The sequence below is a fragment of the Oppia nitens genome, unplaced genomic scaffold (assembly GCF_028296485.1).
Source record: "Oppia nitens isolate AA-2021 unplaced genomic scaffold, nextdenovo-longstitch-racon4-pilon3 scaffold27_pilon_pilon_pilon, whole genome shotgun sequence".
Classification (NCBI taxonomy): Eukaryota; Metazoa; Arthropoda; class Arachnida; order Sarcoptiformes; family Oppiidae; genus Oppia; species Oppia nitens.
In genome coordinates, this window is record NW_026533207.1 from 232,654 (window position 1) to 245,071 (window position 12,418).

The 12,418-nt window shown below is 28.7% G+C and overlaps 1 non-coding gene across 1 annotated transcript; it reads left to right on the forward strand.

Annotated features, from left to right (window-relative positions):
• The first annotated feature begins 9,511 nt into the window (after positions 1–9,511).
• Trnar-ucg (transfer RNA arginine (anticodon UCG)) lies at positions 9,512–9,584 on the forward strand. Its single transcript has one exon. It is a non-coding gene; the product is annotated as a tRNA-Arg (tRNA).
• The last annotated feature ends 2,834 nt before the right edge of the window (positions 9,585–12,418 follow it).

Consider the following 12,418-nt stretch of genomic DNA (forward strand, 5'->3'; position numbering starts at 1 on the left):
AATTGTTTACATTGATAACAAGTCATTGATTAACGGTTTTAAACAATTGAAACAATTAATACAATTGAAGATTATTTTGTATTTCTATTTTGACACTATTATTGCCAATGATTTGTTGTCGACAATCGGCCAAAATTATTGTCGACTTAAATCATTAGATCTAATAATTAATACTTATTTATTAACAATTGATAACATATTTCTGGCAATCAATGAACATATGTCTCAACAATTGAGACGATTATCAGTGAAATTTGTGTCCAATTATCCCAAAAAGTTAATAGTGACCAGCGATTGGTTAAAACGATTACAAGGATTAACATATTTGACACTTGAATTATCAGTAAATTATTTGCAGATAATCGGCGATCAGTTTTTCCGTAACATTCATCTGAATCTTCCGCGACTACAGTCTATTGACTGCGATGTTGTGTCCATCACTAGGAAGTCGATCCCCGCAATGGGACAGTTGGCACACCTCAGGGATGTCTATCTGCGATACGATGCAAACAAACTGATAACAAGTGAATCCTATATTAGACAACATTTACTAATCGGTACTAAAGTTAAACATTTGTATATTAAATACAAGGATTTAAGGTTAGGATCGCAGCTATTAAGTTGCGGTAAATATATTGAATAATATTATCGGTAAATATAATCGATATTTTATTATCATTTTTTTTAATTGCTAATCAAATCTTATAATGAATTATATATATATATATTAAAACAATTATAGCAATAATACAATACAGTATATCTAACTCATTAAATGTGATTATAAATTGTTACAACAATTTATTATTATTTACTATCAAAGTTAATATTTTTTAAAAAAAAAACATTAAATATATTTAATTTGTATTTTGTTTGTTTGATTGTGTTTTATATACATTATTTAAAACTCATAAAAATTATAATGTATACTAATTTGCTAATAATATTTGTAAACTTTATTATTATAAAAAAATGTATTATATTAGTATTGACACACAATTGATTTATTTTTAATTTAATAACTATTTATTAATGAAATTATTATAAACAAAAAATAAACAAAATATTTAATTTACGAAAACAATTAATTTATTGATTTCAATACTTGTAATCACATGTTGTATAGTCATAGCAGCCATAGTGTACGTCAACACATAAGTTTGAATTCCCGTTTGAATACCAAAAATAAGATAAAAAACAGTGTATTTTATATGAATAACACATTCAATACTAACTATATTTATTCATCACATTATTAGTGACGTTATTATTGTTTTATATGTGTTTTACAATGTATTACATCAACACGTTTTGATTTTTATTGAATATATAATTAAAAGTGTTATTAGTTTTTCAATTAATTACTAATTAATTGATTTATAAATAGTTTTTTTGTTGTTGAATACAATTATAATTATTATAATATTATTAATTGATTGCAAAAATCTTAATGTAAGTATTAATACTATAATGTTTTGCAATTTTATTTTTTATTACATATTTATAATTAATTAAATTTTTTTTAATTAAATCTATAGATAAAAAAAAGTTTTGAAAATACTAGACATCATTGAAAGATATATATTATAAACGTAAAGATCACTGAAGACAATGACCACAACAACAGCACTGATGACACCGAAGGACTCGTTTGATCGCTTCGGCGATGATTTGGCGGAACTAATGCTTCAATATCTGGGAATCTATGACAGACTAAGACTTGAATCGGTGTCCAAACAGTGGCAGTCATTGATATTCAATACACAAACACATCTTGAATATAATGAAAATCACTTAATATGGTCTTCAAAGACGGAAAACTTGAAACTGATTGAAACAGTAGTTAAAAAGTTTCCAAATATTACATCAATTAACGTAAATAATGTCTTTTTGTTTGTCTCTTTGGACCGTTTACTGGATCTACTGATCAAATACTGCGACCAATTGAGACACATATCGATGGAACTAAAGCTTACTGACGATTGGCCAGTTGTTGAACCCGTTTTTGATGAGTTTATCGACCGATTTGGTCAACAATTGCTGACATTTAAGTACGACGGCTATAATGAACAATTCAAACGACAACTACTGTACAAACTATGCGACCAACGATTGTCTCGCTTGAAGACAGTGGACATCACTGGAACTATTAGTTTGAAAGACTTGTTTACCGACAGTCACTTCAAGGGCTATCGCTTACCGAACGGTTGGCAATCGTTTGACGTACAACTGGCCGACAAACGTTCGCATAAGTTGTTCACTAAATTTACGGAAACTTACGGCCAACAGATGCGATCGCTTAATATATCGGTTGATAAGATAATTATGAAGCTATCAAACACCGATTGGTTGTCGTCGGAAAAAATGCCACAATTAAGACAATTGTCGTTGAATTTCATGTCCATCAATGACAGTAACGATTTGATTATTTCGTTTTTTAGCCGAATTGGCCGCAATTGTCGGCAACTTTTAAAACTGCATTTGAAGTTTATTCGCGCCGATAGTAACTATATAATCGGCAAAATACTCGACACAATCAATGAAAATATGTCACAATTGAAACATTTATCACTGATTGGTAATTATGTCATACATTTAGCTGACAATAGCGTCGGTGGTGGTGATGATGATGATGATGATGGAGACCATCAACTTGTCAGCGGTAGTCGGCTTAATCGTATGCAACGTTTAACACGTTTGGCTATACGAGTGTATACATCGGCAATCATTGGTGACCCGTTTTTCGCAAACATCGACCGCAATCTACCGCGACTACAATCACTGTCCATCAGTAAGTCGTCCATAACTATCGAATCGCTCATCTCATTGGCAAAGTTGCCGCACTTGACTGACCTTCAAATATGGGCCGACACCGAAACACTGACCACAACCCAACCGATCATTGAAAATCATTTGCTAAACAATAGGTCGAAAATCAAATACTTGTTTATTGAATACATGGATCCGTTTGATGGCATCAAAGAGTTGAAAATTGGATCCATAAAAAGTCTATTGAATAAATAGTTTTCAATGATTTCATATATTAGATAATCTTTTTGTTTGTTTGTTATACTGTACTACAATATAATCTCAATAATAAATATTAATATATATATATATTTAAATTACTTTACTGTATAATAATTTCTGTTAAATTAAATTAATATATAATTTCAATATTTTAAATAATAAACAAATTAATTACAATATAAAAAAATTTTCAATTAAATCATTTTTTCATAGTGTTATTGTTTTTTAAAAAAATCAATTGTAATATTTAGGTCTATAAAGTGTTAAAAAAATAATAACTTTTTACTATTAATAATAATTTTCAATAAATACTTAAAAACAAAATAACAAATCAAAAGTATTTTGTGTTTTTGATTGAATAAAACAATATTAATATAAGTATTTAAATAAATATATATTATAAAAAATTTTTGATAATTATTTCAAATATTGTTATTAAAAAAACTTTTTGTTTTGATTGCATAAAACAATATTAAATATATTTTTTAAAAAAAATTAATATTAATATAACAAAATTATTAATGTTATAATATAGTGTCTATTGTATAGCCATAGCAGCCATAGTGTACGTCAAACACACAATTGAAACCCCAGTTTGAATACAACAACAAAACAGTATTTAATATGAATAACACATTCAAATGCATTCAATATACTTAGTATTGACGTTATTATTGTATAAATGTTTTTACAATGTATTACATCAACAGTTATTCAATGAATGTTTTGTTTTTGATGTAAACAAAAGTGTTATTAGTTTTTCAATTAACTAATCAATTGATTTGATTACTAATTGATTGCATTTATATATTGCAATTGTTTTTTGTTTGTTGAATACAATTATTATTATTATTATTATTATTATTATAACAATTGATTTGTGAAAATTAAATGTAAGAATTAGTAGTACTGTTGTCGTTGTCTTTGACATTATATTTACTGTTTATTTTTAATTAACATTTTATTGCAATATTTATAATCAATTTTTTTATTGTTGAAAAAACAGGTTTTAAAATACAAGAAACTATTTAAAATATATATATATATTATAAACGCGAAGATCACTGAAGACAACAACAACAGCAGCAATGAAGGACTCGTTTGATCGCTTCGGCGATGATTTGGTGGAACTATTGCTTCAATATCTGCCAATCGATGACAGACTAAGTCTACAATCGGTGTCCAAACAGTGGTTGGCATTGATATTCAATACACAAACACATCTAGTATTTGATAAAAATCACTTCAAATGGTTGTATTCAGAGACGGAAAACTTGAAACTTTTTGAAACAATAGTTAAAAAGTGTCCAAATATTACAACAGTTATCGGAAATAATGTCTATTTGTTGGATCGTTTACTGGATCTACTCATCAAACACTGCAACCAATTGAGACACATATCAATAAAACTAAAGTTTACTGACGACTGGTCTGTTGTTGAACAGGCTTTTGATCGGTTTATCGACCGATTTGGTCAACAGTTGCATACATTTAAGTTCGACGCCTATGATCAGCAATTCAAACGACAACTACTGTACAAACTATGCGACCAACGATTGTCTCGCTTGAAGACAGTGATCATCACATCAGTTATCGATTTGATTGACTTATTTACCGACAATCACTTGAAGGGCTATCGCTTACCGAACGGTTGGCAATCGTTTGACGTACAACTGACACACAAACGTTCGCATGAGTTGTTCAATAAATTTACGGACACTTATGGCCAACAGATACGATCGCTGAACATATCGGTTGTTAAGATAAATATGACGCTATCAAACACCGATTTGTTTTCGGCGCAAAAAATGCCACAATTAAGACAATTATCGTTGAATTTCATGTCCATCAATGACAGTAACGATTTGATCGTTACTTTATTAACCCGAATTGGCCGCAATTGTCGGCAACTTTTAGCACTGAATTTGAAGTTAATTCATACGGATAGTCACTATTTAATCGGCAAAATACTCGACATTATCAATGAAAATATGTCACAATTGAAACATTTATCACTTGTTTGTAATTATGATGTGTTCAATAGCGTCGAGGTCGGCCATGATTTGGTCAGCGGTTGTCGGCTTAATCGTATGCATCGTTTAACACGTTTGTCTATACAAGTGGATTCATCGGGTATCATTGGTGACACGTTTTTCTTAAACATTCACCTCAATCTACCGCGACTACAATCACTGTCCATCAGTAATGCGTCCATAACTAACTCAGCGCTCATTTCATTGGTAATGTCGCCGCACTTGACTAACCTCCGTATATGGGCCGACACTACAACACTGACCACAACCGAAGCTATCATTGACTATCATTTGCTAAACAATAGGTCAAAAATCAAACACTTGTTTATTAAATACATGGATCCGATTGATGGCATCAAACAGTTGACAATTGGATCCATAAAAAGTCTATTGAATAAATAGTTTTCAATAATTTCATATATTATATAATCTTTTTGTTTGTTTGTTATACTGTACTACAATATAATCTCAATAATAAATATTAATATATATATATATATTTAAATTACTTTACTGTATAATAATTTCTGTTAAATTAAATTAATATATAATTTCAATATTTTAAATAATAAACAAATTAATTACAATATAAAAAAATTTTCAATTAAATCATTTTTTCATAGTGTTATTGTTTTTTAAAAAAATCAATTGTAATATTTAGGTCTATAAAGTGTTAAAAAAAATAATAACTTTTTACTATTAATAATAATTTTCAATAAATACTTAAAAACAAAATAACAAATCAAAAGTATTTTGTGTTTTTGATTGAATAAAACAATATTAATATAAGTATTTAAATAAATATATATTATAAAAAATTTTTGATAATTATTTCAAATATTGATATTAAAAAAAAACTTTTTGTTTGATTGCATAAAACAATATTAAATATATTTTTAAAAAAAATTAATATTAATATAACAAAATTATTAATGTTATAATATAGTGTCTATTGTATAGCCATAGCAGCCATAGTGTACGTCAAACACAATTGAAACCCCCGTTTGAATACAACAACAAAACAGTATTTAATATGAATAACACATTCAAATGCATTCAATATACTTATTATTGACGTTATTATTGTATAAATGTTTTTACAATGTATTACATCAACAGTTATTCAATGAATGTTTTGTTTTTGTTTTTGATGTAAACAAAAGTGTTATTAGTTTTTCAATTAACTAATCAATTGATTTGATTACTAATTGATTGCATTTATATATTGCAATAGTTTTTTGTTTGTTGAATACAATTATTATTATTATTATTATTATTATAACAATTGATTTGTGAAAATTAAATGTAAGTATTAGTAGTACTGTTGTTGTTGTCTTTGACATTATATTTACTATATTTTTTTAATTAACATTTTATTGCAATATTTATAATCAATGTTTTTTTTTGATTGAATTTTCCGAAAAAAAACAGATTTTAAAATACAAGACACTATTGAAAGATATATATTATAAACGTGAAGATCACTTGAAGACAATGACCACAACAACAACAACAACAGCGAAGAAGGACTCGTTTGAACGCTTCGGCGATGATTTGTCTCAACTATTGCTAACATATTTGCCGATTGATGTCCGACTAAGACTACAATCGGTGTCCAAACAGTGGTTGGCATTGATATTCAATACACAAACACATCTAGTATTTGATAAAAATCACTTCAAATGGTTGTATTCAGAGACGGAAAACTTGAAACTGTTTGAAACAATAGTTAAAAAGTGTCCAAATATTACAACAGTTATCGTTAGTGATGTCTATTTGTTGGACCGTTTACTGGATCTACTGATCAAACACTGCAACCAATTGAGACGCATATCGATGAAACTAAAGCTTACTGACGACTGGCCAGTTGTTGAACCGGCTTTTGATCGGTTTATCGACCGATTTGGTCAACAGTTGCATACATTTAAGTACGACGGCTATAATGAACAATTCAAACGACAACTACTGTACAAACTATGCGACCAACGATTGTCTCGCTTGAAGACAGTGGACATCACTGGAACTATTAGTTTGAAAGACTTGTTTTCAAATCGTTGAAAGAATCGTTTGACGTACAACTGACCCACAAACGTTCGCACGAGTTGTTCACTAAATTTACGGACACTTACGGCCAACAGATACGATCGCTGAACATATCGGTTGTTAAGATAAATATGACGCTATCAAACACCGATTTGTTTTCGGCGCAAAAAATGCCACAATTAAGACAATTGTCGTTGAAATTCATGTCCCTAAATGACAGTAACGATTTGATTGTTACGTTTTTTAGCCGAATTGGCCGCAATTGTCGGCAACTTTTAAAACTGCATTTGAAGTTTATTCGCGCCGATAGTAACTATATAATCGGCAAAATACTGGACATAATCAATGAAAATATGTCACAATTAAAATATTTATCACTGAGAGGTAATTATATCATAGATTTAGCTGACAATAGCGTCAGTGGTGGTGATGATGATCGAGACCATCAACTGGTCAGCGGTGGTCGGCTTAATCGTATGCAACGTTTAACACGTTTGGTTATACGAGTGTATACATCGGCAATCATTGGTGACCCGTTTTTCGCAAACATCGACCGCAATCTACCGCGACTACAATCGCTGTACATAAGTCAGGCGTCCATAACTAACGCAGCGCTCATCTCATTGGCAAAGTTGCCGCACTTAACTGACCTCCAAATATGGTACAAACTATGCGACCAACGATTGTCTCGCTTGAAGACAGTGAACATCACATCAGCTATCAATTTGATTGACTTATTTACCGACAGTCACTTCAAGGGCTATCGCTTACCGAACGGTTGTCAATCGTTTGACGTACAACTGGAAGACAAACATTCGCATAAGTTGTTCACTAAATTTGCCGACACTTACGGCCAACAGATGCAATCGCTGGACATATCGGTTAAGATAAATATGATGCTATTAAACACCGTTTGGTTGTCAACGATCGGCGCGTTGTCGGCGCAAAAAATGTCACAATTAAGACAATTGTCGTTGAATTTCATGTCCATCATTGACAACAACCATTTGATCGGTACTTTTTTAACCCGAATTGGCCGCAATTGTCGACAACTTTTAGCACTGAATTTGATGTTAATTCGTACCGATAGTCACTATTTAATCGGCAAAATACTGGACATAATCAATGAGAATATGTCACAATTGAAACATTTATCACTGATTTGTAATTATGTTGTTTTCAATAGCGTCGACGGCGGCCACCAGTTGGTCAGCGGTGGTCGGCTTAATCGTATGCATCGTTTAACACGTTTGTCTATACAAGTGGATTCATCGGGAATTATTTGCGACCCGTTTTTCTCAAACATTCACCGCAATCTACCGCGACTACAATCACTGGCCATCGTCGGCAAGGCGTCCATAACTAACGCAGCGCTCATCTCGTTGGCAAAGTTGCCGCACTTGACTGACCTACGTATCTACGGCGACACCACAACACTGACCACAACCGAAGCTATTATTGAATATCATTTGCTAAACAATAGGTCGAAAATCAAACACTTGTTTATTCAATACATGGATCTGTTTGATGGCATTAAAGAGTTTAGACTATAAATTTAAAAAAAAATTTTTTTTTTTTAATTATATCTACAATTATAATGAATTATTTGTTATAAAAATATATTTTTTGTTTTTAACTTTAGTTTACATTTACTAACAAATAACTATATAATAAATCACATATAAATTATTTTGTTTTTTTTAAATAAATATTTTTTTATGCGATATTTTTTTATTTACAATTAATTTAATAATAATAATAACAATAATAATAATTGTATTCAACAAACAAACAATATATGCAATCAATTCAATGATTTACTAATTAAATACAAAAAAAAAATAATTATTTATTTATTCATTCAATACTTGCAGTCAGTATTGATCAGTGTTGGCAGAGACAAAGTGTATGGTATAATACAAAACGTATTATACAGTATAATACAATGTAAATTACATGACAATTTTGGATTACAAAAAAAAATTTAGCGCCACCTAGTAACAAAAATACTAAAATTCACAAACAAACACGTGTTTTGTAATAATAATTATTTTTTTATATTGCTAAAATTGTTAATGTAATTTTTCTATTATTATATACTGTATTTTACATAGCCAAAATTTAAAACCGTGTATTTTTCCAACCCTGGTATTGATATTAACTGTTGTTGTAATCATATGTTGTTTTCACTGCTATATTATACTAATCTATTAACACATTATAAATTATAATTTATAATAAATATCATTTACAAAATTCATGCTTTAAGTACAAGATTACACAATCAATGCCTATATAAAGATAATAATTAATTTAAAAACTATAGACTCCTACTGTACTGTTGATTTGGTATATGGTATTTGAATATACCGTTTTATGATTAGACCCTAATTAGCATATGTATAGTCCGCGTGGCCTAATGGATAAGGCGTCTGACTTCGAATCAGAAGATTGCAGGTTCGAGTCCTGTCGCGGACGATCAGATTTTTTTGCTGTTTTTGTTGTGTTTGTTGGTCTCTAAATTACTACTATTTATTATAAATCATTTTTGTTGAGTCAATCAATATTATTGATATTATTATTATTATTATTATACTTATTAATAGTAATTATTTTTGTTGTTCAAATTGATTTAATTAAAAATAATATATAAAATAGTAATATATATATATATATTTTTTAAAATAAATTATCTATAAATTATAGCCTACCATAAAATAAAACTTAATTATGTATATTATATAATAATATTTTTTTTTTAAAAATAAATAAATCTAATCCTAAATCAAGTTTTATTATTAGTAGTAATAATAATAAAACTTTTATATAATCTATTAGTAAAATAACTTTTACAATAAAATATTAATACTATTATAAAGTTTTACTTTATTATGATATAATAAAATTAATTTTAAATTAATAATTGTTCTAGGTATTTTATAAAATTATTTTCTACTACTAATATCTAATCTAAATAATTATATAAATATATTTTGAAAAACTTAGTTTTCTGTTCAAAATTTTCTTCAAACATATCTATATATTTAATAAATAAATTTTTAATTTTTTTATGTTTGCAATAATAATAATCACTATTTAATTGTAAATTTGATTCAATACGCTGACGGGTTGTCCTCAATGTTAGCCAATCGCCATCAATATGCAGATCAGTCAACTTCGGTAACTTTGCTAACTCGCCGAACGATCGGTCGCTTATGGATGCCCTGCCCTTAATGGCCAACAATTCAAGTCCGGGTAGATTACAGTCGATATTCAGGAAAAATCGGTCACAAATTATGGCCGATCTATACAATCGTATTGACAATCGCTTCAATCGGTGCATACGATTCAGCTGATCGCTGGCCAATTGGTTGTTAGCGGTGATACCGATGACGCCGCCATCGTTACAGCCGTCGTAAAATGGATAACATCGGTAACGACGATCACATTCAAGCCATAGATGTCTTAATTGTGACATATTTTCATTGATTGTATCAAATAGTTGGCCAATTAATTCGCTATCGATTTTCAATAATCGTAAATTCAATGCAAACAGTCGTAAACATTTGCGGCCAATTTGGCCAAACATTTTCAGGTCCATACGATAGACAACATTCAACGAAAAGTGTCTTAATTTGGACATTGTTTGTGTCGCCAGTAGTTCATCGATAACTAACCACTGATCCATAAATACGTCAAAAAGTTCAATATATCCGACACTAATTGCGGTAATGTTCGGACACTTTCGGTTAATCACTTCAAACAACTTAAGTGACTTACGATAGTGTAAACCCATACCAGTTAAGAGATGGTCGCTATAATTCAGATCAGTTTGTGTATTGAATATCAATGTCAGCCACTGTTTGGATACCGATTGTAGTCGTAGTCTGTCTTCAATCGGCAGATATTGAAACAATAGTTCTGCCAAATCATCGCCGAACCGATCAAACGAGTCTTTCGTTGCTTTTATGATCACTGTTGTCGTCGTCGCTGTCATTATATCTTCAATGATCTTCAGTCAACTTAACATATATTTTTCAAATAGTTATTGTAATTAACTTTCAAATAAATCTAAATACAAGACTAATATATAAAAACCTAATTTATAACTAAATAAATCATAAAATCTAATCTTTAAAATCAAGTTTTATTAATCCGTTTACAAATCCATAATAACTTAAAGATAATGAACTTTATATACAAATAAATATATATTAAATATTTTTAAATAAATACGAAATAAAATAAGTTTAGTATTTATTTAATAATCATAATAATAATAATAATACTAAACTTATTTATTTATTAATACTTATTGTTTTTTTTGTATAAAATAATTTCAATATAATAATATTAATTATAATTAAAAAAAACTATAAATAATTGAATATACAGTCCAATCAAATAATAGATTATTTTAATTATTTAAAAAAAAAATTATTGCTATTATTCTAAATCACAAAAACTAAAAATTTCAATTATTTAATAGAAATAATTGAAATTAAACACAGAATATAAGTTTCTATAACATTATTATTATTATTATAAATTTAGTGTATTATAAGCTTTAATAGTTTTAATATTTATTAATAAATAGTTTTTAGTTAAATCAATCTATAAATTATAGATATATTTATAATTATTATAATAAAAAAATGATTTTTTAAAACATTTCAAAAATTTATTATTTAACAATTAAACCAATTGTATAATTAATAATTAATAACTAAATGTTTAACTTTAATGACATTTAATAGATGTCTAATCATTGATTGATTTATTAGTGAAACATTGTTAACATCGCATCTGAGATAGACATCCCTGAGATGTGCCAACTGTCCCATAGCTTGGATCGACTCATCAGTAATGGACACTTTGTCGCAGTTTATAGACTGTAGTCGCGGATGATTGCGGTGAATGTTACAAAAAAACTGGTCACCGATTATCGGCGATCTATGAAACTTAAGTGTCAAATGTGTCAATCGATTCAATTGTTTCAATGAATCGCTGGTCAGTATAATTTCATTGTCAAAACTGGTCAAACAATTCAATGATAATCGTCTCAATTGTTTTGACATATGTTTATTGATTGCTACAAAAATGCGATCAATGTCCACAAAATAACTCCTAATTAATAAATCAAATGCTTGAAGTCGGCGACAATTTTGGCCAATTGTGGCCAACAAATCATCGGTAAAATCTCTAAAGTTGACGGACAAAAAAATCTTCAATTGTCTTAATTGTTTCATTTGTGATAAACCGGTAAATAATAAATTGTAAGCATTGTTGTCATCATAAGGTAACCAATCAAC